Source organism: Micrasema longulum, unplaced genomic scaffold, assembly GCF_059751315.1.
Source record: "Micrasema longulum isolate JH-2025_06_02 unplaced genomic scaffold, ASM5975131v1 h1tg001167l, whole genome shotgun sequence".
In the NCBI taxonomy this organism is placed as follows: Eukaryota; Metazoa; Arthropoda; class Insecta; order Trichoptera; family Brachycentridae; genus Micrasema; species Micrasema longulum.
This window is the reverse complement of record NW_028278354.1, coordinates 148,043-164,856: the sequence shown is the minus strand read 5'-3', so window position 1 is coordinate 164,856 and position 16,814 is coordinate 148,043. Positions and strand designations below refer to the sequence as shown.

At 29.7% G+C, this 16,814-nt stretch overlaps 1 protein-coding gene across 3 annotated transcripts in view; it reads right to left on the bottom strand.

Annotated features, from left to right (window-relative positions):
• Positions 1–16,814, bottom strand: part of LOC148276663 (fatty-acid amide hydrolase 2-like) — a 59,952-nt gene that overhangs the window by 25,596 nt on the left and 17,542 nt on the right. The window contains exon 1 of one of the 3 annotated variants that reach the window (XM_088233965.1): positions 15,488–15,782. The exons of the other annotated variants lie outside the window; for them this stretch is intronic. The gene's annotated coding sequence lies outside the window, so the exon portion shown is untranslated. Of the gene's footprint in view, positions 1–15,487; positions 15,783–16,814 lie in introns of those variants that run through there. 3 annotated transcript variants of the gene reach the window in all.

The following is a 16,814-nucleotide window of genomic DNA, read 5'->3' as shown; positions in this document are numbered from 1 at the left end:
TTTTGCCATTTTAAAAATAGGTTTTTTTCAAATTCACACCATTCAAAAAATAAAGATAATAAATAAATAAAAAAAAAGATTAAAGAAACTATTTATTCAATTAGGTATTTATGAGGTATTTCGGAAAATAAAATATATTAAATTTTTATTTATATACTTATCCAAAATATAATTATTACTTTTCGACTGGCAGAATACGACTCATGAAATTGAGGCTAACAATAAGATACATTGGTAATCATATAAAGACAAAGTATTATATGTAAAAATTGTTTCAATGATTTAAAGAAAATTAATTTAATTTATTTTAATTTATTTTATTCAGAAAACATACAGTCATACAAAATAAGTATTAAAAACAACAAATTTTTAACATAAAAAGACCAATTATATTTTCATAAATTAAAAAGATATAAACATTAAATGTGACAAAAAAATAAAAAACAAATAAGAATTTTAAGTGAGAAAAGAATAATTGTTGGCATTTGCGTTTTCCATGGAGGTAATAAATTAAAATAAATAAAAATACCGAATGTACACTCCGAGCCATCCACGCACACACATGAACGCACATATAAAACATACACAAACATATACATTACATGCGGCACATATACATGGCATAAACCACTCAAGATGCACATTCAGCAACTATCCCAAATAATCGACCCCATGAAGAAATTTTCTGTACAAATGCAACGTGCAGTTAAAAATGTCTACATCAATACTGAGTCCGTTATAATTAAACTGGAAAGTTATTAAGAGGAAAAGCGGTCTGACTTTTTTTCATACAAACGTATTCTAGTATTCAGAGCAGTGATTTTAGCACACTATAGATATTTACCATTAACATACCCTTATCGTTTTGCCTTTTTGATAAATTGTTTCTTATGGGAGTTAGGACAATCCAAAAATTAAAAAAAGCGCCCAGTTGTATCTGCAGTCTTCGGATGTATGGAATACAAATATGATGAATAATTTAAAAAAGTGGAAAACACAAAAAAAAATATTCTGATAATCTTTCTTAAAAAAAAAACTAAATCGGTTCAGTTTTGGGGTGCGGAAAACGGGACTGCGAAACGTCGATTTTAGTTAGTCAAAATCAGTCTAATGCGCAGTTGTCTTTTTCGCACAGTATCAAGAAGGCATTTGCGAGAGAGAAACAGAAAAACACCATTCAAATATATTTTCATCAAAATTCCACCAAAACACCGCTTATCCTCTTAAATATAAAAGCCCTGATACGTTTACAGCCAAAAAGCCGTAAGTTCGTGAATATGTAAACTGTTCATTAATTAATAATAAATAAATATAATTTACATTATTTTTGCACCACAACAGGCCAGGAGGCCTAATTACAGTGGTGAATTACATCACAGAGCACCCAGGCTTGAGAAAAATCACATTTTAATTTTTGTGTTCTCACCGGGAATCGAACCCGGAACCTTCCGTGCGTGAGTCAAGCGTCTTGACCACTACACCACTACACCACGGAGGCCGCCTAATTTAGTTAGTTATAGGTCATGAACATGTCGGCCTCGTTGTATAATGGTCAGCGCGTTTGCCTACCAAGCAAGAGGTCTCGGTTTCGATTCCCGACATGGTTGATATGAAATATTTATTTGAAAGGGTGTTTTCACACCAGAATATTTCATAGTACCTGGACTGGTATCTGAAGCGTAAGACTGATCATCTTATCTTCATGTAATTTTTTTTTTTATCAAGATACGCTGCGATTGGTGAATCAAATCAGTGCCCTATGCACCATTAGGTGCGGAAAGGGAATGATGATGATTATGGATAGGTATACTGCCTTATAAGAAAAGAGGGCAGTTTTTTATTTTTTTTATTTATTATAATTTTTTGTTTTTTTACAATATACATAAGAGGTAAAACAGAGTATTAAAAAAAAAAAAAAATTACATGGCAATGTAATACATATTAATAGTAAACAAAAAATCCCACAAAGGCATGGCCTGTTCGTGGGTATACTCGTACAAGAAATGTTAATGAATTTTGTGCTCCTATATAGTCAGGTATAATATTTTTTTGTATTATATAAGAAAGAGAAAAGAAAATAGTCTGTAAAAGATTAGGAGGAACTTTTTTATTTTTTAGTAATTAAAAAAGAAAATAAAAAAAAACATAAAAATAATCCTTGTCACTAAAGTTGTTTGCAAAATTCATATTTTGAGATATGATTTCAGTATTAGCAACTTAAAATTAAAAAATAAAAAAAACATAATTACAAACACAGTATGTCAATTGTTTCTAAAGCATACAACCTGTGTACGTCATATATACACGGATTTTTTGCTTAAGAATCTATAGATATTGTGTTATTGCTCAAAAAACTTATCATTTTACGCACTGAAATATTTTATTTTCTGCTCTTTTTAGTCTCTTGTGATTTTTGTCAAAAAACTGCCTTTTCGCTTATGACGACAGTATTAACAGCTAAAACATGAGCAACATATGAATATTTTTCGTTATACTAACGGGGTTAAGCATATTTTCGACCGCTTTAACGGCCTGATGTTAGTAATATTTAATGTCTAATTACGGACATTTGCATGCTTAGCGTAGGGGAAATGCAACCATTGTGGGACATTGAATATTCTCTGCACGGATACAAACTTATGCCATCATTTACCTAATGTACACTAACAATTATTAGTACCACCGCAAGGTAGTAGAGCCGTCGCATTTATTACCAACTTAACACTGTACTTAAAGAGAAATTTATAAAAATTACAAAAGAAACACAGCTATATATACATATTTATTTTTTAATGTTTTGATGCCGGTTATAACGATAATAGAAGTTACCTACTTCAAAACTATCGGGCAGACAAGTAGAATCAGGGCCAGTATTACAATGCGAAGTTGACATTTATCTTCAATTTATCTACAAAGTAAAATTAAGTTTTCTGTATGAAAAGCAGAATATGCATACGATTTTTTCTTCTAAACAAGTTCAATATAAAGTTACCGACGAAGATACAATAAATGTTCATGCAAATATACTCATTTTCGTACACAATTATCTGCTATTCTTTATAGACAGTCGAAGATAACTCTGTTAACTTGCCATCGGTAAACAGTACGAGTATTTATATATAAAAAAAGAAATATTACATCTGTAACAAATATAAATATTTACCTAGATAAACAAAAGGTAAATCAAAGAAAATAGCAGTTTTAAAAAAGAAGAAGAGAAGAAAAAAAGGAGAAAAAAAAGGAAAAGAAGTTACTTTGAAAGGAAAGTTAACTTCATGGTTTATATAAATATTAATACTAAACAATACATTTTTGAAATAATTATACACATACAAGTAAAGAGTTGAAACAAAAGTGAAGAACTAATCATTATTTGAATTTTTAATTGTTTATTCTTTTTCAAAACACAGGACTTGATCATTTACGGCGTGGTGTAAATTAAATCTAAATCATCACTGTGCATGCGAATAATTGGTGAATTCAGTGAATAATTAGTACCATGATGATGACTGTAAAACAAAAAATTAGTCTTGTTGTTACGCTGCAATTGTAGTGCCAATGCAGTGCCCCATGTACCACTGGGTGCAATAGGGAGATGATGACGACGTTGATGAATATTCCGTGGGCGCTAAGTTGGGTTAAGTTTGTTGAGGGCACTCCAAAGTTCAAGCGTAATCTCATCATATTTATTTTGAGGGTCTTTTCAACGTCGCAACATTCAGCAAGTGTTTGCCAGAAGTGCTGGGAGCACGGAACTTGCCTCTCGTTGTAAGTACTCGGTACATAAACCCGTCGTTCTATTTTTTTTCGTATAATACACGAGCTGAACCCGGCAATGCTTTGCTATTGCTAAATTTGAGTATATTTAATATAGTTTAAATGAACAGAATCGAAATTTTGATATCAATAATTAGATAATATGTACAACCTATACATATAGTACATTAAAATTTTTGTGTTTCGGTTGACATAAAGATAAATAGGTGTTTGAACATTGTTTTTCGGTCACTGTCTTGAAGATGCCTCCTTTTATGCCTAACTAAAATGAACAAAATCGACGTTTCGTTGTCCCGCTTTCCGCACCTCAAAACTGAACCGATTTTGTTATTTTATAATAATAAGAATGTATTTTTTTGTTCTTTTTGGCGTTTTTCAAAAAAAAAAAAAACATTGGTATGCCGTGCGTCCGAAGACATAAGTTTAAAAAAACTGACTAGGTATTTTTCATAATAAACAATTTATACAAAACAAAAAAAAAACACTTCAACAGTAAATATCTACAGTGCGGAAAAAACACTGCTCTAGTGCTATAATCCAGGGAGAAAATACGGGAATATATTTGTATGACGAAAAATCAGACCGCGTTTTCTCTTAAGATTAAACATTATTAAGTATCTATACAAAACTTTACTTTATAATGCTTTTACGTAACTATAGAAACAGGTTTAAATAATTAAATAAAACCATCGACCTATTAATATACATAGATGCACCCTGAGCTCTATAAAATTATGATACTAAGCTCATGCCCAAATGCTCAGTCATTCCTAACGCGTATTTAGTCATTCTTTAATAATCTGCCAGGTTTTGACGCGAGCTTGACATTTAATTCTAAACCAAAATGCCCGATTGTGTTGTAAAAACGTGTAAAAATCTTTCGGAAAGACGTTAAATAGATAGTGTTTTATTTTATTAGTAAGTAGGTATCTAGGTAGTGGTTTATAGTTAAATTCCAAAACTTTCAATAATTCATTGTCAAATATTGGATTCTTTTTCCACGTGTCAAACTCTGCTCTTCTTCCCAACAGGGGTGCAATTTATGTAGGAATACGATTTTCATAAATGTATTAAATGTTATTTTAGTATTACCAAAAATCCAGTAGAAAGAAATAAACAGGATTATTATTATAAGGAATTAAAGAAAATAATCTGATTGGGATACATAAAAAACGAATGTTGTTTGTAAAAACTCAAAAAAATAAATTTTTGTACACAAAAAAATAGCGTCCTTCCAATTTTTTTGTACATGTATTCTCGGCGAATGCAGCCCGGTGAACGATGAAAAAAATATTTACGCTCCTAACTTTTTTCTACTTGATACGTTGAAGATTTTAAGAGCTATAAATACGGTCGTTACAAAGATCTACATTTCGCTGAAAACCACACGTAAATCGGTTCAGTAGTTATTTAGTCCATCGAGGACACACATAAGAACATTGCCTTTTATATATATATACAGGAGGACACACATACGAACATTGCCTTATATATATATATATGTGTATAATACAGGGTGTTCTTTACACCCTGTCACATCCGAAACCATGATGATCAGTATGAGCAAGAAGACATATTGGCACATTAAAATACATTTTTAGAACTACTAAAACCTTAAAAAATAAAAGATAAATAAAAAACAAATGGTTGCTTACTTCTGCAGGGGAGAAACGAGGAGGGGGGGAGGGGGAAGTCTGATATACCGTCAACCGTACGTCCGCGTCCCCCTCGCTTCTCCCCTGCAGAAGAAAGCAACCATTTGTTTTATTTCAATATTTTATTTATAAAAAAATTCTTCGTTCTAAATATTTTTTTAAATATGCTAAAATGTCTTCTTGCCCAAACTGATCATCGTGGTTTCGGATGTGACAGGGTTTAAAGAACATCCTGTATATACATAGATAGATATTTATGCATACAGCAAATTTTAAGGCCGAAACAAAATGGTCGCCGCCTCATTTGAAGATTTTGTCCACGGTTTTCTTTCAAATAAACTAACATACATATTCATACTCACACCGACCATTGAAAACAATAACGACAGTTATTACAAGTGTAGGTATAGGTTAATAAAACATAATTATTAATAAATATAATCATATGACCAGAAGGTTAACGAGATAATATAAATACCTGGATAATACGCGTCAAGTCACTAAGATGTGGTTTCTAGTTCAAGAACAATGATGCTGTATACATTATTACTATGCAGATTGTGCATGAATATAAGCGGGAAGTTCCTACCTTTTGTATTATTTACAGTATTATTGATATTTGTTTACTTAAAGGCAGTTTATTACACATTATTTAAAACATAAGACCCAACTCCATGGGACTCCTGTGTTGAGTTGGAACAAGCAATTAGTTGACACAGACACATGAGTATATCATTATAAATATTATAAAGGATCAGAAACATAACATGATTAATAGTAAAAAACAAATATATGGCACATCAATATGGTAAACAGTAAACTCAAACATTCGGAAAAGCATCAAGGAGTTTCCCGCTCAAATCCCTCCCATTAAGGAAACTCCAGTCCTTAACTCCTCTTTTCAAAATAGTTTTTGTCCTTGAGAGCTTAATACACTCTTCCAAAATATTGAACACTCTCGGTGCGATAAAGGAGAGATGTATTTGAGCAAAAGTCGTACGGTTTTGGGTATGACATAATTCGTGCTCTGGGAAAATCTCGTACGAACATTTTGCTGAGATCTCTCCTTATTGTTCGACAAGAAGTGTGTAAGTGCTTCTTTTATACACTGATGAATTAACTACCTGGTAAAAGAAGAAGTATAAAAACGGGAAAATCATTTTCAGGCGTTGCCTAGTAGATGAATTGGTTCAGCCGGATGAATCTCACCCACATGATAAAGGTTTCAGCTCGTTTTTTTTTTTTTAAAGAAAAAGAAATATTTGCGTTCTTATGATTTACCCAAATATTTAAGTTTGAGGGCCATTTTCAACGAGTTGTAAATAACTCACTATTAGAAAATGGAATCAAGTTGGGGTAGAGTGGAATTCGAACCACGGACCTTTGGCCCGTGAGTCCGAGACACTAGCCACGGGACCACAACCCGACTATCTTCACAAAAGTCAACAGATGGACGAGCTTAGGAAAGGCAGAATGGTGAATGTTACACAGTGTGTAAAGTGGCCACTTACATCATAAGCTCTGTAAATGCCCAGACTTCGATATTCCCTTCTCTAAAATGTTTTCCCTCTCTGATGCAACAAATTTAAATACCAAAGGTCATTGCATTGGCCACGCCCCTTACACGTCACGATTCATGTTCATTTGTTCCTGGCCATTGAACTTTGTTTAGAACAATATCACGAATCTTGACGTCACAACAACCAAGGCCAAACACGTCGCATTTTTCTAGCAACGTATTTTTTTTTTTTTTACATTTATGTATAAAAAAAAAAATTCTCCACAATACCCATATTGATTTTGAAAATACAATTAATTATTCTAAATCCATTTCATATATTTTTATCGGAATTTGTAGTGAGAGATATTTCCCTAATGTATTGGTTTACTTTTATTATTTCATTTTATTTTATTTTAATTTTAAAATTTATTTATTAACCCTTACGGATTATTTCATTCATTTTACAAAAATAAAATATGCATTTTTTATTCATACTCTGTTGTTTAAAATAATATTTTTTACTTCTTTGAAAAGTTTGTCTGAGTCTTTTGTTTAGTTTTGTCTGGTAGTTTATTGTATAATTTCAGTCCCTGGTTTATTAGTCTCGACTGTCCTTGTCTTGTTTTAGAATGTTGTATATGATATTTTTCTGATATTCTCGTATTATGTCCATGTTTACTACATTTTTTTACAAGTTTTAGTTCTTCGTCTACAATTACATCAGTGGCTAATTTATGGATAAATGTTAATGGTTCTAGTTGAAAGAGTTCAGTTATATTTATTTGCTTAGTTTGTTTAAAAAGTCCTCTAGTTGCTGTTAGATAGGGAAGGTCATATACTAAATTTAATATTTTATTTTGTTGTCTTTGTAGTCTGTTTATGTCATTTTAATATGCTGTTCCCCATAGTAGTTGCATATAACATAATTTAGTTTTTAAATATTAATTCCCAATTTTCTATAGAGAAAATTCGATTTTACTTTATAGACAATTTAAGGTAACTGTTAACTTTTCATTATAATCGGGGCCCTGTTCCAAACTAGAAAAAGTTGCCCGCACCTGATTCAGACTAACATCGTTTAAAATTTAATGTAGAAAATTCAGATCAAAGGTATTCTAGCAATGACTACAAACTACAGAACTAGTATAATAAGTCCATCTGTATGACTTCACTCTACCACCTTCAATTTTGCATAAAACTTAGAAACTCCCAGGTCAAGTAAAAAATGTGATGTTTTCTCTTCTAATTAATTGATCATTGTTCACTTTACTGGTGCACGAAGAGTAATTGGGGGGCAACTATGGTGCATTTTGCACATGCATTGCTTTCGTAGTCAATTGTAGGATGGGCTAACTACTATACTGATGTCTTTTTTGTGGTACCATGAAGGTATTTTGCCGACCTCTATTTGGATTGTGTTGGTACGTTCGAGGAAAATACAAAACATTTATATTTGAACAGAATATTCCGCCGATCGGGTAGTCATAAAAAATATTTGATACCTACTGGTGGATTTTTTAAAGCTGGTGCGTTCGCAAAACTTACACAAACGCATAATAATCGTATGGCATGAATGACATCGGACGGTATACGCATTATGAAAATAATATCTGTCTCTCTCGCGCTCAGACGCGCTTATGAGCGTGACATAGACTACGATTGCATTGTTAGTTGCTAATGATATGGTAATAAAATATACACGGGATGGTTCTGCGTTCGTCTGAATTTTGCTGCGATTCTTTGTAGTAAAAAAATAAAAATATATATTCAATGTTTAACTATGGATTAAAAACACTGGTTTATAAATATTTTTTTCATTAAATCTATTCATGTATAGGTCGATTATCTAGAGCTGGTGCGTTCGCAACAATTACACGAACACATTATTAATGTACAGAATATTGATTTGAAAAACCCTTATACTAAATTTTAGTCAAATTTGCTTTGTTTTTTAAAACCCCTTTTGGATTAGAGCAAAACGGAAACAATCAGTTAAGAAAATGTCATATATTTATTTAATAACGTGTCGCTCCCAAAATAAAATTCTGCCGAAAATGGCGGCAGAAAACTAGCCCTTTTACTTTTTAGTTCGTCGAAAATGATGAACACAAAATATTATTATAAATAAAAAATGTACTTGTGTAAAAATAATTTTATGCATTGCATTTACTTAACCCATTGTATATTTTTTCATTTAAAAAACCCTCTAATCGAGCGCGGATTAAAAAAATATAGCAAATGTGTTTTAAACTTTATATAACCTTTTAAAAATCAACAGCCTGTAGATTTTAAATGCGTTTGTGTAAGTTTTGCGAACGCGCCAGCTCTAATTAATCGACCAGTAAAACTAATGTAGGCGCGTAAGCATTATGTATACCTACGTAAATTTTGGTAATAATATGATGGAATCGAACCAAGTTATGAAAAACAAAAAAAAAGCTTCGACATAGTATTTTTTAAAAAAAGTGTTCACATATTTTATTAAAATAATACTATTTTAGTAAAGTGATAATACACCCATAATGTTAAAATTATTATATCAATGTCACTATTATTTTTACATATACGTATGGCAGATTCCTCTAGAAAAACTAAATATAATCAACAAATTACAACAGGGATGGGGACATTTTAGGGAAGTAGTCTACAAACATTTTGAAAAAATCAAAATATTCTAATATAACCAACTGGTCCAAGAAGACGTTTAAAAAATGGAAAATTGTTTTCAGGCTTTGCCTAGTATTTGAAACAATTTAATCAGATGAATCTCTTCACAACAATAAAGGTTTCAGCTCTATAACTTCACTAAAATCAACCGATGGAAGAATTGAAGAAATAAGGATGTTCAAACATAGGCAAAATGGTAATTTTCCACAGTGTGTAAAGTGGCCACTTAAACCAGCCAATGTTATGAGATAAATACAAATAAACAGAAATTTAAATTATTTGTTAAAAAATGGCTTCGGGATTTGGGCCCCGAGAACTGCCTTGAGATGGTCACCCCACCAAAACAGTAGTCTATTTGAACTCGGATTTTTGTTGCATATCTGCTATTTATATTTTTATTTATATCCATACAGTGTTATTTATTTATTATATTATATTTATTTATTATGTACTCAATGACGTGTTCATATAGAAAAGAAAAAATATAAAGTTTATGTGAAATAAATAAAAAAAAATTACAGTTCATAAGCCCTGTAAATGTATAGACTTCCATATTATCTTCTCTAAAATGTTGTTCATCCCCGTTGTACTTTTTTAATCTGAATGACTCCCAAGGGGTTTAAATCCAGTATTTTGTCTACAAACATTTGGACAAACCCAAAATACTGTAATAAATATAATCATTTTAAAAAACATATCGGCATGTCGCTAGTACCATCACGGATACGTGCCGATGAAGACTGCGTTTGTAATCGCTCCCCAGGTTACAAAGTAAATATTGATTATTTAATTTTATCGAAAATGCGATATTGATTCTACCTGATACTTAAAAGAATATCGAATAAACGAATTTGAAAATGTATACACATATTTTTTAGATTAAGGAATATTTTAAAAATCGATCATTTAAAAATAGCTAATTAATCAATAGTACAATCTTTGTTACAATATGGTATTGTAGGATGGGGTGGTGCATATGCCAATATATTAAAACCTCTGAAAATAGTACAAAGATTAATTATTAAAGTAATTTTAAAGAAACCCTCAACATTTAATACGGAAAGTCTTTATAAAATATTTAAGGTTCATACAGTAGACACTCTTTATAAAATAAATTCTATTATACAAATTTATAAAGAAGAAAAAATAAAAGAATTTGAGATGAATAAGTCACTCAGATACCAACATAATATTAAAATTCCTAAATTCCATACAAGTCATGGTCAAAATAGCTTTGTCTTCAAAGGTGTAAAAAATTATAAAAATCTTCCCAATGAACTAAAAACTATTAAAAATAATATATCAATAAATAAATTAAAGGTTAATCTAAAGAAATTTTTTGAACACGTGTAAAAACAACATTAAATTTTAATTAGTATGAATGTATTATTGTTTTATGTTTTTTCTTTATATTTCCTATGTTTTTATTTTTCTTTCTCATGTACTCGTATTTAGAATTATTTAAATTTTATAAATAAACAACTAAAACAGTGTAAGTCACTCTCTAAGCACAAGAATTAGTCTCTTTTTTGGAGAGTTACAGTGATAACATTTACTAGATGTGTAAAAGTAGAAATGTTTAGAATTTTACAAAAACATGTACTTTTTATAAAATTTATTACTAATAAAAAATAAATATATATCAGTAGAAAAATTCGGGGCTCATTTACGTAAAAAACGAGTCAAATGACCCACACATAGTGGACTATAAAAAAGATTACGTTTTGTGAAAAAAATCATGATGCACTTTGAATTATTGCACTTGGAAATATTTTAGTGCCCAATTTGCATAAAAATCTAATGAATATTTACGAGTAAATGTATTCATAATAAGTTCTAGGAGGTAAACAAATTAAGAAACACAAGCATATTCGTCTGGTCAGGTGATGTAAATATGTACTTATTTGTACATATGTAACGAAAAAAACTGGTCTTTAAAAGAGGCAAATACGTTTTTTTTTTCATTCGAATCCTATACCTGTTGACACTAGAACCTCTTTTTACGCAGATAATACGTTCCACACAGTACCGTGGAAAAAAATGCTTTTTTAAGTCAATCCAGGATTTCAAAAAAAATAATTGTTTACTATTTATTGTACTTTTCTTTCCTTAATATAACATGACATCAAAATACTTAAAAAATCGCAACAAAGATCACTCATACGTTGAGTAAAAGAGCGATGTAGGGCATTCCAATAACGAATAGTACAATGTTATATTACTATTACTGAATACTTAAAAACTTTTTTAATTCAATTTTTGGACCGCGTTATTTCGAAACTGTGTAAAAAACGTTCTTATATAAAAGTAACTAATTCAAAAGAAATTTCAGACTTAAAAAAATTCTACATCAAAATTGTTATCGTAATTATTTATGGACATTGAGTTTCGTTGGAAAAATAAACAAGTAAATGGCAATTTATGTTTGAAGCACTAGTTGTAACTTTGTGGTGATTCATAATAAAAATATAAAAAAAACCTTGTAATTTTTTTACATTTGCACTACCTACTCCTACTCGTTCAGCTTGTATATAAATACATGTAATTTTTAAACTTTTTATTTTTTTTATTCTTATTTTTTCTTTTATAGATTGTATTATGTATACAGGGTGTTCTTTAAACCCTGTCATATCCGAAACCACAATGACCAGTATGGGCAAGAAGACATATTAGCACATTTAAAAAAATATTTAGAACTAAGAAATTAAAAAAATAAAAATATTTAAATAAACAAATCGTTGCTTAATTCTGTAGAAGAAAAGTGAGGGGAGCGCGGCGCAGTGTCAGACTCCCCCCCCCCTCGTTTCTCCCCTGCAGAAGTAAGCAACCATTTGTTTTTTTTGATATTTTTTTATATTAAAAAAAAATATATTCGTTCTAAAAAAATATTTGATGTGCCAATATGTCTTCTTGCTCATACTGATCATCGTGGTTTCGGATGTGACAGGGTTTAATAGACACCCCGTATATCATTTTGTATTAATTTCCATACCACGTATTACGTATATTATGTAATTTTTTAAAACTTTTTCACACCCTTTTAATTTTTAGTGTATCATAATTTCTATTCTGCTTTTGTAAATAATGTTATAGTTTAAAATATAAAAACGTCTGTAAATAAATATTATTATCTGCATGTCCCTAAATTAGTTTTTTCCAAAAACTCTTAAGGAATATTACGTAAAATTATGTATAATATGTTTTCAATTTAAATAAAAAAATATTTAAAAAAACTTTGTTTTTAACGACTAATTTTTTATTTTTTCCACCGACCGGTTTCAAAGCTACACTGGCTTCTTTATCAAGGTATAATTAACTAATGAATTCTATCCTATTTATTACTAAATATTACATCGATACATATTGAGCTAATAAGTTAAGTTGTTTTGGAACGTTGTTCTTTTGAAGATGGGGAGTGAGATCTTTAAAACAACATAGGAGTGGACTAAAGGAAATATTGCTTATTTGTTTCTTTATATTTATGTTTTTTTGTAGATATTTCTTGATAAAACTCCATAGTTAATAACTTAGATGAAATTATCAATAAAACTTATTGGTTTAGTTTCACTTTTATTTAATTACCACCAATCCTGAAGATGCCTTCTTAGGCGAAAGCGCTCGTTGGTCAAATGAAATAAAAGTTAAACTAAAACAAGAAGTTTTATTGAAAATTTGATCTAAATCATTATTTGGTATTATTTTCTATTTTTGTTTGTTTTCTTATTATAAACTGGTTGTCTAATTTTAGTATTTTATTTTCAACACGAAGAACTTTTAATCCAGTGTCTTTATTAAAATCAGATGGTTTACGAATTCAGAAAATAATATATTACTTAAGCACTTTAAGTGTTCTTTTATTCTAATATTAAAGTTTTTTCCAATTTTTCCTTGTGTAGCTTAGAAACCAGACGGTAGAAACAAGAAAACAAGTGGATAAAAACAAAGTTGATTTGTATTTATTGTATTAAATGCTATTTACTTATAATGATATTTAATATAATTAAATGCATATTTTTACAAATTAACATGTTTATTTTTTTGTTGAGATTGCCTCTCTACAGGTTCATAAGGCACCCTCCGTGTCAGACGTGTATATAATTATTATACCATAAATAATAAGATGTACATTTTTGTATAAATATATTATTTCTAGCCTAAAATATATTTATTTCATATTAAATTAGAGGGTGCACGTTTCAATGGGGGTATTATGTCCTAATATTAACGTAAATCTACGCTATCTAGGCAGGTCAATTTTTTTTTGGCCAAACAAGGAAAGAAAATATTTTTATTTTAACTATTTATATCATTATTATTTGTTATTATTATATTTGAACGTATCTAAATATTCCATTTTAAGTAGGTAAGGTACATCCATTTACAGGTTATATGCCTATGGGGGTATTTTTTTCACATTTAAATAATTATAATATTTTCTCTTATGTAAAAAAAAAACGTGTGCAATTTTGTGAACATAAAAAAAATATTTTATTACTCTCCAATAAAAAAAGCGCGTGATTAACATTGCTTAGGTATATTTTTAGATCCGTGATTTAGGGGTATAAATATTTAGAGAATTTTAATACCAATGTTCGTACTTTTATGCGTACCATAGTTTTCACTGCATCAAAGTGATGCAGCGTTATCTTGATAGCTATTTTCGCAAAGAAATAGAGATAATTCACAAACACTATAAAGCAATTTCAATGAAATTGCTTAGGATTTTTTTTTATATATGGATCTTTTTTGTTGTTAAATGTTTGTAGGCAAAATACTGGATTTCACCCCGTAGGGAGTCATTAAGATTAACAAATAACAACAGAGATAGATAACATTTTATTTTACAAGAGAATATGGAAGTCTAGGCATATACAGGGCTTATGACTTGTCGTTGGCTGGTTTAAGTGGCCACTTTACATACTTACATTAAACATAGGCAAAATTGTGAATGTTACACAGTGTGTAAAGTGCCCACTTAATCCCGCCAACGGCAGGCCATAAACCCTGTAAATGCCTAGACTTCCATATTCTCTTGTAAAATAAAATGTTATCCATCTCTGTTGTTATTTGTTAATCTTTATGACTCCCAAGGGGGTGAAATCCAGTCTTTAGTCTACAAACATTTGGACAATCTCAAAATATTTTAATAAAATCAACTGGTCCAAGAAGTTTAAAATTTTGAAAGTTGTTTTCAGGCGTTGCCTAATATGTGAAATAATTCGATCAAATGAATCTCTGCACAACAATAAGGTTTCAGCTCTTCAACTTTACTAAAATCAACAGATTGAAGAATCGAAGAAATATGAATGTTCAAACATAGGCAAAATGGTGAATGTTACACAGTGTGTAAAGTGGCTACTTAAACCAGCATAAGCCCTGTGAATGCCTAGACTTCCATGGTCTCTTCTCTAAAATCTTCTCCATCCTTGTTGTAATTTGTTAATCATGATATAATTTCAATTTATTAATGTAAAATAATGATTATTTTTATAATAAAAGTACATACGTATTACATTGAAATAGCAAATTTGAGACTAATGTTTTATGCATTAAAACAAAGTGGACTTCAGATTTAAACTTCAACTTAAAAAAAACATTTTTATTACAAAAGTGGATTTTGGTAAATAATATGATAATTTCTGCATTTTAAACATCAAAACGGCAAAAGTGGCATCCCGTGTTTTATACTCTCAGTTACATATATTATTGTGTATTTTGTTTATATTTATCATAGTTCAGATAAATTATTACATAATAATAATTATTATTACGACAGTTATCAGTTATTTTAATTTGAAAAATGTTATTACACCTATGTATAAGCAGGTACTTTGTACTGTAAATTTATCAGTAAATTCAATAAAAAAGGTTAGACAAATTCACTTACTTTTATATTTTGATTCCTTTACAACTGAAAAATAATACGTGTCTAATTTTTATTAAAATCTGTACTCAACACACGACAAAAGTATACTAATTTTTCAACCAACTATTTATTATTTACATTCGATGAACTTTAATGCGGATTTTCAAGTGCCTCGTTTCAAAACCAAGTACCGTAATATTGTTTACTTTTCATTCGGTTTGTTTATAATTTACGTGCGAGTGCGTGTGACGTTTTACGCTTTGCGTCCAACCGCCTTGTAAAGAGGGACGATAGGTACTGAACAACTGAACTCAGCACTCATTGTACAATTTTGTACGGCAGGATTGACTGACATCATTTTTACGGAAGATAACTTAGGTATAATCATATTAGACGGTATCTTAGTTCACAACGGAAACGCGCTAACTCCAAATCATCAATGAAAATTCTTGCTGGAAGTTAATTGTAATTTATTATAGAAATAAGAGACGAGTGACACTTTTTTTCAATATTTGTAATTAATTTATAAACCCTTACGGATAATTATATTTATTTAACACAATATTTCATTATTTTTTAATTCATGCTCTGTTGTTTATGAGAATATTTTTAATTTTAATTTTAATTCTTAATTTTGACTTTTAATTTAAACTTTTAACTTAATTTTAATTTAAACTTTTCATTTTAATTTTAACTTTTACTTTTAATTTTAATCATTTGATTTCAACTCTTAATTTATACTTACCTACATCTACTACCTGCATCGAATAATTTATTGTTAGTTGTGTTTTTTTTACAATTAAATTGAAATGTTCATGGAAGCAGAGAGAGAGGGAGGAAAGTAGAGTAGCTTTACAATGTCTTCTCCTTTTTATGAACTTTTTATGTAATATTTTTATTTTTACTTTTTTAGAATTAAATTATTTTTCCCCTCTCCTCCTGCATTCATTAGTGTGAAATCTGTTATTGGTCTTAATTTTTAAAATTGTTCTTTTGAAACTTGTTTTATATAAAGACTGTATGATTTCATTAATAAATAAATAAATAAATAAATAAACATCATTTGAAAAGGTTGTCCGAGTCTTTTGTGTTTTGTCTGGTAGTTTATTGTATAATTTCAGTCCCTGCGGTGCAATTATGAATCTTCTCTATCCCCTAGAGAGTGGTTAATTTGGGGATATTTGTTTTTTCTACGTCAAAAAATATGAACATGCAAAATCAAACCCGATGATTTTCATTTCGAACATTATTGCGACCTTAAGCATTACTTAAAACACTAAATTAGGTTGAATTGACCAAACCGTATTAGTTATATTTCCGTTTTTGAAACAGTTTTATACACTTGATG